At 34.5% G+C, this 21,688-nt stretch overlaps 1 protein-coding gene across 1 annotated transcript in view; it reads right to left on the bottom strand.

Moving 5' to 3' along the window:
• Nucleotides 1-21,688, bottom strand: part of LOC126881494 (uncharacterized) — a 76,959-nt gene that overhangs the window by 36,611 nt on the left and 18,660 nt on the right. The gene's annotated exons all lie outside the window — the stretch shown is intronic.

The raw sequence follows: 21,688 nt of genomic DNA, 5'->3' as shown, positions 1-21,688 counted from the left end.
TCGCCTGAATATATTATACATACAGGATTGTTACGCTCCAGAACCATACATAACGAAGCCAGTGGTACCATAAAATACAACTCGTATCAGGTATCGGATAATCAAAGGCCAGCAGACATAGCTCGAAAATAGCATAGCATAGCTCGAATACCCTGGGTATTAAGTTAATAGCTTAGATGCGACACGCTGCGCTCTCGAAGACCAGTTTTGCGGCTTAGGCGCCTTTCATAGGTATCAATATCCGCCGTTTCTGTTATAAGAGTGTTACATTCCACAATTGGCTTAAAATATACAAGTGCAGTTTTCTGCGCTCCCTAACTACATTACAGTTGAGTCCCGGAATCTTTACCCGTTCGTTATCATTTAAATCATACGAGATAAGTCGTATATAAGCATATATAAGATGTATATACGTATGCAGGATTGTTGCGCCCCAGAATCCTACATAACGAAGCCAGTGAAAGCAATAAAATACAACTCGTATCAGGTATCAGATGATCAAAGGCCAGCATAAATAGCTCGAAAATGGCACCCAGAGTTTTGTGTTAGTAGCGTAGATAGGACGCGTGGCGCTCTCGAAGATCTTCGGACGCTTTTTGGATCACAACTGGATCAAGGATGTCTGAGGCATTTAAGGTCATGAGAGGATTGAAGCAGGGTTGCACTATTTCGCCTACCATTCTTAAAATTTATCTGGAACAAGCTCTCAAGCCGTGGAAAAGAAAATGTAATGGCATGGGAATCCCTCTCAATGACGAGACAACATTATACACTTTATGGTTCGCCGATGACCAAATTCTGATTGCTCAGTATCATGACGACTCGAGTTACATGACGCGGAAACTAATGGAAGAGTATAACCAATGGGTCCTCGCAGTCAACATTAAAACTGAAGCCAAGTGCATTGGAGGAACAAAGCAGTCCATTACAATAGATGATGGGGTAGAAATTAAACACTGTGATGAATACAAGTACCTGGACATGAAGATAACTCAATATTGAACACTCGATGGTGCTATATAAAAGACAAAAATATACAGGGTAGAAAAGCCATATCCATGATGAAGTGCTTTCTGTGGGATCAAACAATATATAAAGCGAACAAACAGCTCATATACAATACCATACTTAAAAGTGTAACCACATATGCAATAAGTTTAGCCACTGAAACAAAGAACAGAGAAAATGGACTTCTGGAGAAGAGCAGCAGCCAAATCAAGAAGAGATCGGATATTAAATGAGAGAATACGAGAAATGATGGAAGTCAAACATACAATACTTGATGATATAAAAACAAAACAACTAATATGGTACGGTCATGTACAGAAAATGCCATATAACAGGATCCTTAAACAGATTTTGGTGTAAACTCCACAAGGGAGAAGGAAAAGAGGAAGGTCGAGAAGAAACTGGAGGGAGGGAATTGAAAAAGAACTAGAGGAAAGAGAAATCCATCCAGGTATAATATGGTTAAACAGAGACGAATGGTGGATAGGAGCCGGAAGGCGTCGGAGAACTCTGTAAACCGATAGTAATAATAGTAGTACATATATTATTTTGTAGCAGGAGGTAGTTGAATAATTACCCACACGTTTTAAAATCTTGTTTGGAGTCTCCAGAGAGTACCAATGAGTGTAACGGATTAAAAGGGATGTACCTACTGAGAAACTGAAGTTATATATTTGTTGCATCTAATAAGTTTATTCCAAAGTAAATTTAATATAACTTAAAAAAATTCACAAACAATATTGATTTACTCTACATGCATTAGGATTTTTCAAAAATGGCCTGTTATCTCAGCTCTTTATTTTTTCCTTCGCCCCAACTTTCTCTCGGTCTACCTCGTTTTCTCTTTCCTTCTTCTTGCCATTTTAAAATTTTCTTTGGAACTCATTGTTCATCCATTCTATGTATATGTCCGAACCAGATAAGTAGTTTTATTGTTAGGTCATCTATGATTGTTCGTTTGATTCCCATTATTTCTCTAATGCGTTCGTTGGTAATCCTTTCTCTTCTAGACTTTTCTGCGGCTTTTCTCCAAAAATCCATTTCTATTGCTCTCAGCGCTACCAATGTTCTTTTTTTCAGTGGCCATACTACACAGCTGTATAAAGTGATACTGTTCGCTATAGTCTCATATAACCTCTTTTTTATTTTCTTTGTGATGGCTTTCCTCCCTGAGGTATTTCTCTCTCTTATGTCTTTGTCTAATGTTCCATCGTGAGAAAGAGTGATACCGGGATACTTGTAGTCACAGCAGTGCTTTACCGTGGTGTTATTGTCTAAAATATGAGATTATTTTGTTCTCCTCCAATGCACAAGTATTCTTCTTCTACTTCTTTCTCGAAACTCGTTATGCCCCTCAGGAGCGTCGAAGGTTTTATTCATCCTCTATCCATATCTTCCATTTCTTGCGGTCCTTTGCTAACTCTTTCATTGTTGATGTGTTTTTCTTTTTTCCTGTCCAATTTCTATAATCTGATCGATCCATCTCTTCCTTGGCCTCCCTTTCCTTCTTTTACCATATCTTTTTGATTCCATCACCTGCTTTGGTAGTCTTCATTGGTCCATTTTGTTAATGTGTCCATACCATTTTAATTTTCTTTTTTGGATCTTGGTTATTGTCGATTCCTGTTTCAGTCTTTGTCTCATATCTTCATTTCTTATTCTGTCCAATTTCGTTTTTCCTGCTACTATTCTCAGCTGCTTCATCTCCGCTGCGTTTATTGTACTTAATATTTTTGCATTGTTTACCCATGTCTCACTTGCATATATTAAAGTTGGTACAGATATTGCATTTTTTTTTATTTACATTAACGTGCTCGGCAACTATGGCCACTCGCACGGGACGATTACAAACAAGATTACAAGAGTTATAATTAAAGAGCATTAACAAGTTATGTCATAAAAAAAAATTATAGTTTATGATACAATGATATTTTTTTTAAAAACTGAAGAACTCTGTCTAACTGGTTGGTATCACTTAGAATGTCACATAGCTGCGGTTTGAGTTTGAGCTGTTGTCTTACTACACTGAACTGATGACATTCGGTAATAATGTGGTTCACGGTAAGTTGGCACTGGCATGTTAAACAGATAGGCCGGATATCTGATGACATCAGGAAGCCGTGAGTAAGTTTGGTGTGGCCTATACGGATTCTTCTTATAATTCTAAGGTCTTGTCTAGAGAGTCCTGTGGGGCCAGTGTAAAGTGGCTGATATACTGAGGGCTGGATTGCACGTAAAGATGTATTTAAGGAGCTCCAGTGGGTTTGCCATAATCTCCATGTGAATCTGTATGCTTCTGTTTTCAAATCTTTACAAATTTGGATGTGGGTTGTTGACGTGATATCTGTTGAAGCCGTTTTAGCATGCTGATCTGCAAGTTCATTGCCAGGTATACCAATGTGAGACGGAATCCATATAAATGTAATCTTAGTGTTTAAGGTAGAAAGGTGGTGGTAAAAATGATGGATATTTTGGACAAGAGGATGATCGGTAAATAATTCCTGAATGCATAAAATTGAAGCTAGAGAGTCTGTACAAATGGCAACATTTATGTTCGGGAGGTTAATATTCTTAACAGCCTGTAAGATACTATATAATTCTCCAGTATGTACGCTGCACAGAAGAGGAATAAAAGAAGCACAAATGAGATTGTTTTGAGAGGTGACTGAACAGCCAACCCCTAAATCACTTTTGAAAGCATCGGTGTATATTACTTGATCAAAGTGGTTATTGTGTATAATTTCAAAAAAAGCTTTTATCATGAGTTCTTTAGATGTTTCATATTTATTGAATTTTGTTAAATTTGTGTTAGTTTGAGGGGTCTGCATAATCCAAGGAGGAATTCGATGAAAGGGGATGGGATTTGTCAGTCTAAAATTGATGTCGCTTGTTATTGTGGACAATATAGAAAATATAGGTTTTATTATTGGTGAGGGGGTGGTATAGGTTGTTGTGAATAAACGGTATACAGGATTAAGGGGGATAGAAGAGACAGATGCAGCATAGGAAAGGAGAAGATATTGTCGTCTAATACCGGCTTCACAGTAGACACTTTCAGATGGACTGGAACGAAATACACCTAGACATAGTCGAAGGGCTGTATTATGGATAGAGTTTAAGGAATCCAGATCTCTCTTTGAAGCAGACATATAAGCAATACTACCATAATCTAATTTAGAGCGAATTAGTGCTTTATATACTTTAAGGAGCTACTTTTCATCCGCACCATAGTGATAGTGAGACAGTGTTTTAAGAATGTTTAATCTTTTGTGGCATGCACTTTTTAAATTGAGAATATGTTGCTTCCAAGAGAGGCGAGAGTCAAACGTCAATCCCAATATTTTACAATGATCAACTACGGGAAGAAATGAATCATTTATAAATAGAGGTGTAGGGGGCATTGGAGGCCGTCTACTAAATTTAATAACTTTGGATTTTGTGAGGGATAAAGTTAGTCCCAAAGAGTGGGTCCGAGAGATTACTATGTTTATGGCCGCTTGCAAAATTTTAGAACTAGTGGAAGCTGAACGACCGTGACAATATAATATTAAATCATTTGCATAAGCTACATATTTGGTAGGAGAAGGTAAATTAAAACAAAGATCACTTATGCCGAGGTTAAATAAGGTAGGGCTTAACACTGAACCTTGAGGGGTGCCATTGGTTTGAGTATAAACAGAAGAGAATACACCATTTACAGAAACTTTGAACGTCCTTTGAGACAAAAAATTTTGTATAAAATAAAATATATTTCCGGTGATATTATGCTGCTTTAACTTGGCGATTATAGCTTGTCGATTAATCGTGTCAAATGCTCCTTTTATGTCAAAAACGACAGCCGTTACTTCATACTTTTCATTTATTGAGCTGGCGATGTCACTTTGTAGAAGGACAAGATTGTCACGAGTGGATCTGTGTCGTCTAAAGCCAGATTGTTCTTTAGGAATAATTTTGTGTTTGTCGAGATACCACATAAGACGTTTATTGATAATTTTTTCAAGTATTTTACACATGGTACAGGTAAAGGATATAGGCCTATAAGAATCAGGGACAGAGGCAGGTAGATCTTTTTTTTTTTGATTGGTAATATTATTGACGTTCGCCATTCATTCGGGAATTTGCGGAAAATCCATATTTTATTATATATCTCGAGAAGTTTGTATAGACATGAAGACGACAATTTCTTTAAGAATATGTATGGAAGGTCATCAGGGCCAGCAGCTGTGTTTTTACAGGATTTGAGTGCAGATTTTAATTCGGAATAGGTTATAGGAGAATTCAGATAATTGATATCTTGTGAAACTGGAGAAGAATAAGGAAAGGGTGAAGGAAGAGTAGACGATACAGGGTTAGGCCCAGATTTGTTGTGAAACTTTTTTTTAAAGTTTTCTGCCAGAACTTTGGCTATCCCCTGATTATCAATGATAACCTTTTGATTAAAAAGGAGATTGGAGATCTTAAGGTTAGTTTTTTTGCCCTGTATTTGTCCAATTTTTTTCCAAACTTGGCTTGGGCTACTATTTTCATTTATGGAGGAGATATATTTTCTCCAAGAAGTTTTCTTACTTAATTTAATAATGTATCTAGATTTCGCTCTTGTTTTTTTAAGTGCAATAATGTTCTCCTGACATTTGTTTCTGCTGTAAATTTTTAGAGCAGATTTTTGCTGCTCCACAGCGTTTTCGCAAGGGGAATTCCACCATGGGACACTTTTTCGTTCAGCTGAAATGACTGATTTTCCAATATGTGCTTCAGCAGCAAGGCGAATTGTGTTTGCGAATTGGGTGACGTCCATATCAATGTTATCAGTTAGAGTGAGTTTAGGTAGGCAATAATCAGTTTCACTAATATAATCAGACCAATTACAATTATTTAAGCGCCAAAAACGTTTGAGAGCGCCAAAAGTCAATATTTGAGAATTTGATGTATCTGAGTTGGTTATAAAGATTGGGAAATGATTGCTGTCGTGGAGATCATCAGATGTATGCCATGTTAATGTAGGAGCTAATTTTGGGTCATTAAAGCTTAGATCAATGTTGGAGAAGGTACCAGTAGAAATATTAAAGTGAGTATGAGAGCCCGTGTTTAACAGACATGTACCCGAGCAATTAATAACATTTTCAACAATTTTACCTCTAGCAAATGTGTGGTTGGAACCCCACAGCACATTATGAGCATTGAAGTCCCCAACAAGTATGTAGGGGCTAGGAAGTTCAAAGATTAAGTTTACCAGCTCTTCCTCTTTGAGAGGGTAGTTGGGAGGAATGTATAAATTACAGATTGTAAGTTTATTCGGACACCAGATAGTTACAGCTATGGCTTCTAATTTAGAAGAGAGTGGAAGATGTGATGAGAAAATATCAGAAGAAATAAAGATAGAAGTGCCTCCACTGGCTCTTATGCAATTAGTCCTTATATAGTGGTACCCCTAGAAGTGTTTTAAATGAGCAAGTTTGGAATTCTTAGCATTGGTTTCTTGCAGACATATAATGTTAGGTTTAAATTGTGATGTTAGGTGTTGGATTCTCTCCAGCCTAAGGAAGAACCCATCACAATTCCATTGAATTAGCTTGAAAGGATAACTGTTCATTATGAGTGCTGTAATTAGATTCAACATCAGAAAGATTATCGGAAGAGGCACTTATACAGTCTTGTAATTCAGCGAAGGAAGAATGTTGTCTTAATTTTTTCAAGATTCTGGTGATACGGTTTTTTAGTGATCGTTCCTTTGTAGCTGTGTAGAGCTGAGATAAGTCGTTTTGAATGCCATCTATGTCAGAGGAAAATTTTTGAGCTTCTTGTAGTGGCGTCGGACATCCAAAAGAATTCTCAAGAAAAGCAATAAGTTGAGTTGAATTAAGTGTAAAATTAGCCGGACTCTCTTTGTAACTGTTTCTATACAAGAAATACAATCAGGCCTCATTGAATAATCTGATCGATGATTAGATTTGGACTTTTTATTGGCTGGTTTGGCTGGCATCGTGAATAACGGAGGGGTTAAAGAAGTTGATTGGGAAAGAGCAATGGAGGGAGAGAGAATGGTAGGAGTATCAAGAGAACTATCATTGGTATAGAGTGTCCTCTTTTTTGTCCTACAGTCAATATGGGTTTTGTATTAGTTGATGGAGGGATGAATAGGTCCGTAATGGCAGCCGAGGAAGGTGTGTCGTTAACGGGGATGGATTCAATTTCTGAAGAAGGAAGTTTTTTTGATGTAGTTAAAGAGTCAGCTGAAAGTGAAGATAAGGGAGGAGCATTAGCCGAAATAAGTGTGTGGTCTGGTCCACTGGGGACTTTAGGGCAAGAATCCGCGGTGTGTCCCGTAACTTTACAATGAAAACACTCTAGCCTGTTAGTGGATACAAATATTCTTGAGGAAGTATTTTCATGATTGATTAGCAGAGAAGTTTGCACTTCGAAGTCCTCCTTGCCAGGGAAAACAAATGTTACCCTACGAAAAATCATGATATGAGCATATTGATCATCCGATGTTCCACATTTAACAAAAGTAACAGGTGCTGCTAGCTGTAAGCCAATATCTTTTAGAGACTGTTCTATCAGTGAATGCGGGATGGAAGGACATACATTAGAAATAAGGATTCTTTTGGCTGGAGAAATTAGCCTACGGATAGGGACGATGGTGGAATTAATTGTGATATGTGGTGTATTTTTCAATAGTTTATCAACGATGTCGGTCGACGTGAGGAAAATGAGGAAATTCTATTGTTCGGAATGCGAGACGCAAAAGTAATATTTTTTGGCTGAACTATTTCACCAATGGCTTTAATATATTCAAATAAAATGGTATTTCAAATGGAATGCATGACAACAGCTTGTTCCCTTTTAGGAAACGAAGGGGGAGGAGGCCTGGAGAGTGTGGCAGCAACATAAGATTTTGGGGTGGAATTAGGGGTGTTTTGTGTAGATGTAGTTGGTTGTGTGTTGTTCATAATGTGTGAAGTCCTGGTTACCAAGACCACAACACAATATGTGAAAGTACCCACAGACCCTTTCGCAAATTGGAAAGGAAAAAAAGGATCTCAAAGGATCTCACCTGACTTCTCCGGATTTTCACTGGTTTTATCTTAATTACACCAATACAGACAGGAATACAACTATTAGCAATATCTTCAGTTGTTACATTCTTCTTTGCAAAATATTTAGCTTTCAAATCCCCAATCAATGCTAAAAACCAACAATTTTTCAGAGAAGTTTGAAAAATTATATTTAAGTATTGACGTTTATTTGACGTATATGAGATATTGCATTGTATACCTTCAGTTTTATTTCTATATTTGTTTAGTGCTCTATTGTTTTATTTAGTGCATAGTAGATCTTATTTACTTTTTTGCGCTGTATGAGATTTCTTGATCTAGCTTTCCATCCTCTGATATTATTACTCCAGGTATTCAAACGTCGAGACTGTTTCTATTATTTCGTTTTTGCACCTAAATATCGTTTGGTTTATTTCTTCGCTTTTCTTTTGGGCTACTATCATGGTCTTCGTTTTCTTTACATTTACCTCCATTTTCAAATTTTCTATTTCTTCCACCCAGATATCGATTCATTTTTGCATTTTCTCTTTACCGTCTGCTATTACTACTGGGTCATCTGCATATACAGTGCGTCCATAAAGTAACGCAAATTCGTTATTTCGTAAACCGGCGACTTTAAGGAAAAATCCCGAAACAGGTCGATTTTTATTTTTAAATTAAGATTTTTTGGCATATATATCATACTAGTGACGTCATCCATCTGGGCGTGATGAGGTAATCGATGATTTTTTAAATGGGAACAGGGGTCATGTGATAGCTCATTTGAAAGGGTATTCAATTCTCTATCCAATAATATCCGGGAATCTCTATCCAATAATATCCGTTGCGAGCTTCCTGACCCGGGAAGCTAGCACCTGCTAAGGGTCCCTTGTCCAGGGTCACGGATGAAGTCCAGAACGGCATCCAAGGCGACGAAGAATACTTCCGGTACGGCGAAGATGGCGGAGCTGGCAACCCTTGATTTTAGGGATAGTATAATCTCACAAACCAGTATCGTCTGTCTCAGAGTGAGCGGCTACAAACAGCGTCTGACCCAGAGTGGGCGGCTGAATAAGAACTCACCAACCCGCATGGCAAGCGTGGTGTTTTAACTGCCATTACCCCCCTCTTTTTATCATGGCGAATAATAAAACAAACGGAAATGGTCCCCAGGTGGGTAAGGAAATTTCTGAATCCCACACCTCAAAGGTCTGCCTCACGGATTCTGGGGGAGGCAATAATTCGCTCTTGATAGATAAAAACAAAAACCCACTAAGACGAACAAAACAGAAACCAAGAAAATCTATCAATCTGTCAATAGGGACATACAATATTAAATCAATGTCCACGGATGAAAAAGTACATGAACTGGAGGAAGAACTAAAAAATATCAAATGGGATATCATAGGCCTATCGGAAACTCGAAGGAAAGAAGAAAACCGAATATAGCTAAACTCCGGGAATCTACTGTATTATAAAGGAAATGAAAAGAATAGTAATTTTGGAGTAGGATTTATAATAAATAAAACCATAAGTAAGCATGTTCAAATAATCAAAGGTATATCAGATCGTGTCGCCTATGTCATACTCAAAATAAGAAGAACATCAATTAAAATTATCCAGGTATATGCCCCCACGACAGCTTATGATGACGAAGACATCGAAATATTTTATGAAGATATTTCAAAGGCTATGGAAGAACATAAAAATCGTCTCACACTAGTAATAGGAGATTTCAATGCTAAACTGGGTAAGAAACTAAACAAAGAAGAAACTAAAATAGGAAATTTCGGATACGGCCAGAGAAATGATAGAGGTGCTACTTTGATGAACTACCTAGAAGAAAAGCGTCTATACGCAATGAACTCCTTCTACAAAAAAAAGTCCCAAAGAAAACGGACATGGATCAGCCCTAATGGGTCCACAAAAAATGAGATCGACTACATACTGTCCACGGAACGATATATCATTAAAGATGTAACAGTTCTTAACAAATTCACAACAGGTAACGATCACAGGATGGTCAGAGCAAAAATTAATATCGACGGTAACTATGAGATGAAAAGAAAAATAATAAGAAACTCGGATATAGTAGATAGAAACAAACTAGGGCAATATAAAGAGAAATACAAAGACCTGTTAAAAGAACAATTCACCGAAAAATTAGACAGTGATGATAAAGATATAGACGAAATAAACAACATACTTACAGCAACGATGGTTACATCAGGAAAAGAAATAGCAAAAAAGGATGTTAAAAAGGACAACTATGTATCAGAAGAAACAAAGAAGCTTATGGATAAAAGAAGAAAGCTTGTCGAAGAAGGCAAAAGGAAATCTATAGAATATGTAGAAATCAATAAGACAATAAGCAAAATGATAAAAGAAACTAAGAGAAAAGAACAAGAAATAAAAATAGAAGAAGTAATACAGAACAACAAGAATATGAAATGCTTAAGACCGAAACTCGGCAGATTTGAAATAAACAAAATAAAAGACGTAAACGGAGTAGAAACAAACATTAAAGACGACATCATAAATATAATCCAACATTTCTACTCAGAGTTATATAAAAAAAGGAACCATCAGAAGAAATAAAAACCCAACTTAACTCGAAAATAAAAAATGTCAATTCAGAATTACAGCCAGAAATAAGCAAATCAGAAATAAAGAAGGCATTGAAAGAAATGAAAAACAACAAATCGCCTGGAAAAGATGGAATAACTACAGAGATGCTGAAATATGGTGGAAAAGTGGTAATTAATACTCTCTATTCCCTTTTTAACAAAATATTAAAAGAAAAAAGAATCCCAAACAACTGGAAGGAATCCGTAACCATTATCTTACACAAGAAAGGGGACAAAGCAGATATAACAAACTACCGTCCTATAACACTCCTCAATGTAATGTATAAACTCCTAACAAAAATTTTAACCAACAGATTGACGACAAAATTCGACGGATACCAATCGAAAGAACAAGCTGGTTTTAGAAAGGGATTTAGCACAAGTGATCATTTATTAAGTATGAAAATCCTTATAGAACGAGCAAATGAATACAACATCCCTCTATATGTAGCGTTCATAGATTTCGAAAAGGCTTTTGGCAGTGTCGAACATTGGGCAGTGAAAAGTTCTTTGATTAACAGCAGAATTGACCACAGATATACAGACCTAATAGCCAATATATATAAAGATGCCACAACAATAATTAAAGTATACGAAGGAACACAATCAATTCAAATAAATAGAGGCGTAAGACAGGGTGACACAATATCACCGAAACTTTTCAATCAGGTTCTGGAAGATATCTTTAAAAGATTAGAATGGGAAGAAAAAGGTATAAAAATTTGTGGACAACGCTTGAACCATCTAAGGTACGCCGATGACATCGTATTGATAACCGATAAAAAAGAAGAATTGTTTGAAATGATGAAAGAACTGGACATAGAAGCCGGAAAGATAGGCCTTAATATGAATTACAGCAAGACCAAAATCATAACAAATACAGATGAGGACATCACAATGAGGATCGGACAAGATGAAATAGAATAAGTTCATGATTATATATATCTGGGTCAGATTATAAAACTTAACAAGGAAAACCAAACAGCAGAGATCAAAAGACGAGTTAGACTGGCATGGGCGGCATTTGGAAAACTAAGCTACATCCTTAAAAACAAAAGATATCCACAACATCTTAAGACCAAGGTATACAATCAATGCGTACTCCCTGTTCTCACTTACGGTTCCCAAACGTGGACGTTTACAAAAGCAAACATGGACAAGATCATAAAGACGCAAAGAGCAATGGAAAGGCAAATGTTGCACATAAAACTATTGGATAAAAAGAGAAACGAGTGGATAAGAGAGAAAACCAAAGTTAGGGATGTTAGACAAGAAGTTGCAAAGTTGAAATGGAGATTTGCCGGACACACTATAAGACAAAAGGAAGACCGATGGAATAAAATTCTCATAAATTGGAGACCGTGGCAATATAAACGAAGCAGAGGAAGACCACAAATGAGATGGGCAGATGATGTCAAGAAGCACGTGGGCTCTAGGTGGATAACTGTAGCGACAGACAGAGAAGAATGGAAAAGGATTGGGGAGGCCTATGTTTAAAGATGGACCGAAGAAGGCTAATTAGATAGATCCAATAATATAAACATTAACATAATTTTTTATGCAGGGTGTTCAAAAACATTTTTTTAATTAAAATAAGTGATGTATGTAGATAAGGACACACCATTAAACTTGATAAAAATAATAAACTTAAAGATAAAAAATAGTTGAAAGACTGATAAGTTTGTACACACTTGAATGAATAGAGGAAATAAAAAATGTAGTGTATCAAAGTGTGTAAATCATTAAATTCTTTAGCTGAGCGCTTTCGACATAAATGTCATCATCGGAGCTAATGCTAAAATAAAAAAAGAGGCCTTGTAAGAAAAAGAAGTACAAAACTCTTTTTTTACTTACGTCAATTGTTAAGAAAGTACCGCTACAAAATTGAGGTGTTAACATTTGCATCTTGTGAAAATAAATTTTGGTTGGATATGCTATGTCCTCCGTACAACCCCAAACAGTAAAAACAGAAAAACGGCCACATTACACGTTACACAAACACAAAAAAACTTTTTTCATGGTATAGGTATCACCCATCCATTGTTAGCCTAGTAGAAACAGCTGACTGACAAAGTCGGATATTCAAATCTGCTTTTATCTGTTCTGCGTTGACGTATGACAGCTGACATTAAATTCTGAATATTTTTAACATTTTTGAAAGAAAAATTAAAATTTTTTTAAAAATTAAATTGATAAGGATATGTACCTTAGATGTTTGTACTAATCAACTAATAAATTAATTGATAACATGATTGATTTTAAGACTAATTGGCCCAACATACATACACACCTTGTCAGATAAAAAGTAAAAACAGGAAGTAATGAGGAAGATCAGTTTTTAATGGTGAATTCTCCAATTCAATATTCTAGGAGATATTAGATCATTGGAATTATAGATTGAGATAATATTAGATTGTTGTTGTTATTCATCTTTTGTAAATTAATAATCTTTTGTAATTGTAAAAAGTTTTTGCTTAAAATTGGGTTCTCTAGCCTCTTTCGTGGCTATTTTAACCAAAACATTTTTCACCCCCGAGATGGGGTGGGAACCACCCCCAAGATAAAAGCGCACATCGGCATAGAGTAGACTCTGTTTCTTGAGCTATTCCCTACTTACTGTGAAAATATCAAGTAAATCGATGTAGTAGGATGGAATTCGGAGCCAAATATCCTCATTGACTGTCCTATTTAACTGACGCTCATGTTTCAATTAAATAGAAGATAATATTGAAGAAATAAAAACAACATGGATGAACTATTTGAAGATAATAGGAGTATCACTATCGTACAGACTAGAAATGACGATACCGGATCAAGTGAAATTCTCTAAGCGGAGGTAGAAGCTGCTATATACCATTAAGAAGGGAAAAACCGCAGGAATAGGTACACGACTTCTACCCAGATTTTCTAAAAATTATTAACAAATACGCAGTAAAAAGTACCAAAAACGAAAAATACCCCAACTATGGCTTAGATCAACTTTCATAATAATGCCTAGTAAACCCAATGCGAAAAAATGTCAAGACTAACTCTTAATAAGTATACGTATACATAAAATATTATATAAAAAGTGCAAAGTACACTCTAGTTGGAGATCATTTTAACAGACGAGATAAAAATTACAAGAGGTGTGCTACAGGGATGTATACTGCCCAATTATAGCACTAGCTGATACGGAAAAGGGGTTACTTATAAACTAAAAACGATTGCACAAAATAAGATACGCTGATCACAATGTCATTTTGCAGACAGTCTGGAAGGTCACAGATGCTTGTTTTCGGGTTAGCAAAATAAGTAGAAGGTTTGGGCTTGAATTCTTCTTCTTCTTCTTCTTTTTTTTCTTCTTCTTTTTCTTCTTCTTCTTATATTAGGCCTCTTGGCCTGTTCTTCACCAATTTTGAGCTTGTATTCGTAGCTGTGATGTTGACTGCCAGCTATCTCGCCACCTTTTAAAGGGCCTTCCTATTGGTCTCTTGCCTGTTGGATTCGAATCCCTGGCTACACGGGCTATTCTCTCGCTGTCCATTCTCGTCACATGCTGATTCCACTCTCGTCGTCTCTGTCTTCCCCACCGTACTATATCTTGTATGTTGCAGAGATCTCTTATTCTGTCGTTCGGTATTCTGTCTCTCAGTGCTTTCCCAGCTATTGACCTCAACGTTCTCATTTCGGATGTTCTCAGTATCAGGTCTTACACATGATTTGTATATGCGTACTTTCTCTTCCAGCCTTATATCTTTGTTTCTCCAGATGACATCCCTCAGACATCCTGACACGTAATTGGCTTTATTTGCTTGCTTTCGGGCGCTCTCTTTAACATTTCCATAAATATATATTTAGACTCCCAAATACTGGAATCTCGAGACTTCTTCAATTAGTTCGTTGTTAATTACTAATTTGCATCTCATGGGTTCCCTTGACACTACCAGGGATTTTGTCTTAGCTGTTGATATTTTCATGTTGTAGTTCTTCGCCACTGTATTGAAAATTTGTGCCATTCGCTGTAGGTTATCCTCGTTATCGGAGATTAAGATTGCGTCGTCAGCATAACAGAGGATTTTTATTTGTTTTTCTGCCATCTTATATCGTTTTCCAGTACCTTTAATATTTTCTATGATTTTGTTCATTACTAAATTAAAAAGCTATCCTCTTGTCTGACTTCCGAGTTGATTTCTACTTCCGATGTTAGTTCATTCTCGACTTTTATTCTGGTTTTGTTCTTCGTATTAATGTCTTTAATTATCCTTATCATCTTGTTGGGCTGATTTTTGTCCTTTAGCAATCTTAGCACATATTCCAATCTTACACAATCGAAGGCCTTAGTCAGATCTATAAAGCACATAAATGCAGGGCTTGAATTAAACATAAAAAAGACATACAATAATATGATAACATCGGCACAATTATTAATTAACCAAGAACCAATATCACAAATCACTAACTTTTGCTATTTGGGTCCACTAACAGTGAAATACTCGGTTCAAATTAAGATAAAAATCGAGAAGGCAAGATTAGCTTTCCTCAAAATGAAAATAATATTTAAGAGTAACGTTATAAAATTGCAAATAAAAGTTAGTTTACTAAAATGCTACGTATTCTCCGTTCTTCTATATGGAGTGGAGTCATGGACCTTAACTGAAACATTACTAATGAGACTCGAAGCATTTGAAGTGTGGTGCTATATATGTATGGTGAGGATTTTTTGGTAACATAAAGTTATCGACAAACAAGTTCTACACAGAATGGATAAAGAGCGCGAACTAATCCGAAACATAAAACATAGAAAACTAGAATAGCTGGTCATATATAATGCGTAATGAAAAATTATATTACCTACTTCAAGTTAAGTTGCGTGAAAAAGAGGTCCAGGAAGAAGAAGAATATACTGGCTTCGCAATCTACGAATATGGTTTAACTAGACTACCACCGGAGGTTTTAGGGTAGCAATCAACAAAGTCAATTAGCCATGTTAGTGTCTAACTTCCGTAATCGATAGATACCATAAAAAGAGGAAGATATAGGAACCCCAGGTAATTAATGTTAGTCTACTACTATCTAGATAGTCTAATATCTAGATCTAGTTTTTCTGGTTTCTATAAAATTGGCTTTAAAGTCTGTGTCCTTTATAGAAGATTTTGCATAAAATGTGATTAATCATTGTTATTCATAAATAAGAAATTCCATAAGATCGAAGAGGGCAAACAACAAAACATCAAAAAGATCCTGAAGCATTCAAAATATGGTAAGTGAAGAGAACAGCAATATCTACGATAATATGTATACGATGTGTAAAAAGCTTATCAGAAAAATTAAAAAGGGCAGGAAATAAATAGAATATTACATATTTTTCATTTAAGGCCATCGGTACATAATTCGCAAAATATTTTACGGCTATCCCTACTTTTTCTGTCTTTACACGGTAAATTATGTGTAAAACACACTGGTATGGATATGTAAACATTACTAGAATGTCAATCTACTTGATAATGTCATCATTAACTTTAAAGAGATGGCTTTCGAATGTTTTTGGATAACTGTTATCTGTATAATTGGCAAATTATTAATTCAGTTAGTAGATGTGATAATGTTTTCACTAACTCTGTATTCAGTGATTGTAATAATTTATATGTACAACAAAAACTAATACTCATTCAAGAAAAGAGAAAAATTGTTAAAGTGATTTTTTAATAATATATTGTTACTATGGAACGCTTACAATTTTGAACATCTTTAACAACAAAATACTTGGAACACAGAATATATCCTGATGTATTATCTGCTTGGATCTTCCATAAATAATAAACAATAAATAACTTTTTATTAAGTTCACGTCTTAAATCAATTATTTATCAAAAACACTATCAATATTATTTAATCAACAACTCAAAATATTCCCGATGCCATGTCAAATATTTAAAACTGTCACTGTCTTGTCATTATATTCTATTTGACTCAGTGCGTTGTATGGCAAAAATAGCGAATGTTCGATTTGAAAAATATCACCACGGACATGTTGTCAATTTTTTTCGAATCGTGAAAAAACTAATAATAGTGGAGTCACTGAAGGTGGATATCAGCTATTACCTCCGATTTCGTTGAACCTCCATCGATTTGCATGAAAATTGGTGAGTGGTTAGAGGATATCTCAAGGAACAAAGGTGACATGGTGTCAACTTGCGCTTTTACCCTAGGGGTGGATGCCACCCCTTCTCGGGGGTGAAAACAATTTTATTAAAAATAACCCCATAATTCGATAGAGGGACAAATTTCAAGCAAAATTTGTTATATAAAGTTATTAAAATAAATCAAAACTTTTTGAGTTATTAAAGATCAAAGATTTTAATTTTTCTTGAGAAAAATGCATGTTTTTAACCAATTTTTCATCAATAACTCAAAAAGTGTAAGTTTTTACAAAACAGTTATTATTATTAAAATTGAAGCTAATAAAAAATGAAATAAACCCCTTACTAGAAAAACCTCTTAGTGTTAACTAAAAGTGAGTTATAGGTAATTGAATGTATATTTTTTTCGGCGAGTAAAAAACTCTTAAGTATTCAAGCTGAGATAACGGGAAATTGATGCATTTTATAACATAAACTTACTTAACATTTGCAAAGTACTTAAAAATATCTATTAAATGAGCCCCCGAATATGTTGATAGCGTTAAAATTTATGCTCCAAAATTTTTTCAAAATTTATCTTTTAAAAATTTTTCCAAAAAATGTTATTGCTTTTTTTTAATAACTCCGTTCGTGTTTATGATATCAGGTTCATCTAAAAACTGTTTGAAAGCTAATTATAAGTGCTATTTAATTACGTTGAACCTAATCTTTTAAACCCCTTACTTTTTTAAAAATAAAAGGTTAAATATCTCCGGTTGCATGGTTCCCACAACAAAATTTAAGATTTAAACGTTTCTATCTCGGGTATTTTTTACCCTATAGAAATAGTAGAAGAGGTCAAATATTTAGCACAGAAAAAACTAAAATTTGGTTATATACAATTTTTTACGTATATTAAGTATTTTTGGAATTATTATCAAAAGAATATGAGAATTACAATAATTTTAAAAATTATGATTTTTTTAAATTACATCTTTTTTTCAAAAATATGCACTCTAAACCGGTCAAAATTATCAAAAACATTACTTATGCTAATATAAAGAAGCTCTTGTAAGGATTACTATAAATTTTAATTTTTGTGGAAATGGCGTATGTTTTATTTTTCACTTTTTCCTAAAAAATTCGAGACGGTTCTTTTATTTTCATTATAACTTGCTTAATTTTGACGCTATTACCTTGTTCTGAAGCTCATTTGATAGATATTCCGAAGTACTTTGACAAATGTTTAACAGGAATATTTTATATATTGCATCGTTTTCCCGTTATTTAAGCTTGAATACTTAGATTTGAGTACTCCTCGAAAAATATACACATTCAATTGCCAATAACTCACTTTGAACTAACATAAGTTTAGTTGTTTATGTAAGGAATGTATTCAGTATTTTATTATCTTCAATTTCAGTAATAATAACTTTTTTGTAAAAGCTTATAGTTTTTGATGTATACGTGAAAAACCGATTTAAAACATGAATTTTTTTATGAAAAAATAAAATTTTTGGTCTTTAATAACTCAAAAAGTGTTGATTTATTTTAATAACTTTATATAACAAATTTTGCTTATAATTTGTCCCTCTATCGACTTATGGTATTATTTTTAATAAAATAATTTTTACCCCCGAGAAGGGGTGGCATCCACCCCCAGAGTAAAAGCGCAAGTTGGCATCATGTCACCTTTGTTCCTTGAGGTATCCTCTAATTACTCACCAATTTTCATGCAAATCGATGGAGGTTCAACGAAATCGGAGGTGAAAACCTTCAGTGACTGCACTATAAATATTTTTAATAAATTTAAACGCAGAATGAAAGAATAAATTATTATCAAGGGCCGAAATTCCCTTAGAATAAATAAATAGCTTTTTTTGAATGAGATATTTGAAACTAAAAATCACACTACATGTTCTCTTAGTTTTTCACCCCTGTAACTTATTAAAATAAACATTATAGAAGATTTCAGGGACTTTTGGCCCTCGGTAAAAACGTAATCTTTCATTCTGCGTTTAAATTTTTAAAAATATTTATTAGTTTTCTCAGGATTCGAAAAAATGAATCCCCATTTAAATAGCATTGCTGCCGAAAATACGTACCCATCCCCTTAACAAAATTTGTAGCACACGAAATATTTAAACATTATTTTTATATAAGTTTTGTTCCAATGGTAAAGTACATCGTCCAAAGTATAATGTCTTTAATTCCTTGTCAAAATCTCTCAATTCTTTCCTCAAATCTCCAAAAAAATATAGGCTTAAGCTATATAAGTATAGCTGTTCAAATTAGGAATCTTAAAGTCGGGAACTTGGGAAAATTAGATAAAATTTTACAAATTTCAATATTACGCAAGTCCACTGAATCTAACGTTAATATTGATAAAAAAATTAATGCTACTAATTTTAGTCCTGTCGCCAGGGGGGGTACAACGGCCTCGTTAATTCAGATGGACTTACCCAAATTTTTTTTATGTATTTTGACCCGTAGAACACGAATTTTTTGGGTAACAGTTGATCCGGATGTCGATAAGATTGTTATAGACCAAGAACTTGAGGAATCAAATAACAGCGATTTTTGGCAAAACAAAACAATATTTTGTATTTTTTGGGTCATTTTAAGCAAAAAATATTTCTACAAGTTTTTTAGTAGGATGCACAGTTTTCGAGATAAACGCGGTTGAACTTTCAAAAAATCGAAAAACTGCAATTTTTAAACCCGAATAACTTTTGATTAAAAAATAAAATAGCAATTCTGCTTAGCGCCTTTGAAAGTTCAAGTCAAATTATGTCGGTTTTGATTATTTGCATTGCTAAAAATTTATTGTGTTATTGCTAAACAAAGCTACAAACAACTAGTGCGTGAGTGATGTTTCTATGATTTCTCATTTAAAATCGAACGAGTAGGTAGAATAGGTACTAGTGCAATCAAGACTATTTCTACGTTACATGCGTTAAAACGCATGTAAAAGCACGGGAAACCCTACGTGTTTATAGCTTTGTTAAACAATAAAAAAATAAATTTTTACCAATGCAAATAATCAAAACCGATATAATTTGACTTAAACTTTCAAATGCGGTAAGCAGACTTGCTATTTTATTTTTTAATCAAAAGTTATTCGGGTTCAAAAATTGCAATTTTTCGATTTTTTTAAAGTTCAACCGCGTTTATCTCGAAAACTGTGCATCCTACGAAAAAACTTGTAGAAATATTTTTTACTTAAAATGGCCCAAAAAATACAAAATATTGTTTTGTTTTGCCAAAAATCGCTGTTATTTGATTCCTCAAGTTCTTGGTCTATAACAATCTTATCGACATCCGGATCAACTGTTACCCAAAAAATTCGTGTTCTACGGGTCAAAATACATAAAAAAAACTTGAGTAAGTCCATCTGAATTAACGAGGCCGTTGTACCCCCCCTGGCGACAGGACTATTTGTGTGCATGCCAAAATACAACATGCATATTCAGCTGTTTGTGATTAATTTCAAATCAGTCCGTTAGAGATATTTTTCAACATGCGAAAATTAGAAATAAAATTTTACGCACAAATGAGCGAAAAGTTATTTATGTATCCGTTGTCGGCTGTTTGAACCCGAGATTTCCAGCAGTAATATGCAGACCAACGGTGTAGAATATGTGCAATTTTTAGGATTTCTCTCTAGAGTGTTTTCTATTAGTTTTCTAGTCCCATTAGTTTTCTAATTATTTTTTGGGAAAAATATATTTGGGGCCATTAAAAAACAGTACTTATTTTTTCTTTATGTGTCCTTTCCATATTCAGAAGTTGGCACCCGTGTTGAGCTGCCCCCCCCCCTTGCAAAAATTTAAAAACAAATAGCGCTGATTTATGAGCTATTTATGAGCTTTCATATTCCGCGAATTAAAACTTTTGAGCTCGTTACAATGAGCATGAATTTCATATTTTAGTGGGGGAGCTGAGTCAGCCCCCCACTACATAAAAATAGATATTGGATATTGAATCGATCTTTGCGGCAGAATTACGAGCTATTTATGAGCTTTTGAAGTGATAAAGTTTAAATTTTTGAGCTAATCCGTTCACAGTTTTCTGCTCCTTTTACAAAAATGGCCATTCAATATGGCGACTATACATATGTGACTAATAGCACGATAACTTTTGGACGAGACGTCAGATTTCAACTAAATTTGGTATATAGGTTCTTTTTTTGATGAATAAGATCGAGGTCTTGAACCGGAAGAATCGGTTTACCAGAAGTTGTATTTTTACTGTTTTTTTTTGTGTAAAAATATGTTGTTGCTTTTTCGATTCTTTCGCCCTGTATATATAAATTTTTCAAAAAGGTAATACCGCCATTGAAAAGAGTGTAAAATATTTTTTATGAAATATTTTGAACTCTCTAGTTATATTAATTACCATTTAATAAATGCATAACGTATCTTCACATGTAGGTACCCATGTGCGACAGATTCGTGCAAATAATATTATAAGAATTATTGTGCATTTAATGGTAGAAGCATATAACTTGGACCACATATACTTCACATATAAAGATTCAAAGTTAGATATGAGGCCATCTGAGTTTTCTGTTTCTTTTACAAAAATGGGCATTAAAAATGGCGACTACACATATGTGACTCATAGCACGATAACTTTTGGACGAGACGTCACATTTCAACCAAATTTGGTATATAGGTTCTTTTTGATGAATAAGATCGTGGTCTTGAACGGAAAGAATCGATTTACCAGAAGTTGTGTTTTTACTGTTTTTTTTTATGTAAAAATATGTTGTTCCTTTTTTAATTTTTTCACTCTGTATATATAAATTTTTCAAAAAGGTAATACCGCCATTGAAAAGAGTATAAAATATTTTGAACACTTTAGGTATATTAATTACCATTTAATAAATGCATAACGTATCTTCATATGTAGGTAC

This window comes from Diabrotica virgifera, chromosome 3, assembly GCF_917563875.1.
Source record: "Diabrotica virgifera virgifera chromosome 3, PGI_DIABVI_V3a".
Taxonomy (NCBI): Eukaryota; Metazoa; Arthropoda; class Insecta; order Coleoptera; family Chrysomelidae; genus Diabrotica; species Diabrotica virgifera.
This window is presented reverse-complemented; position numbering and strand designations above follow the sequence as displayed.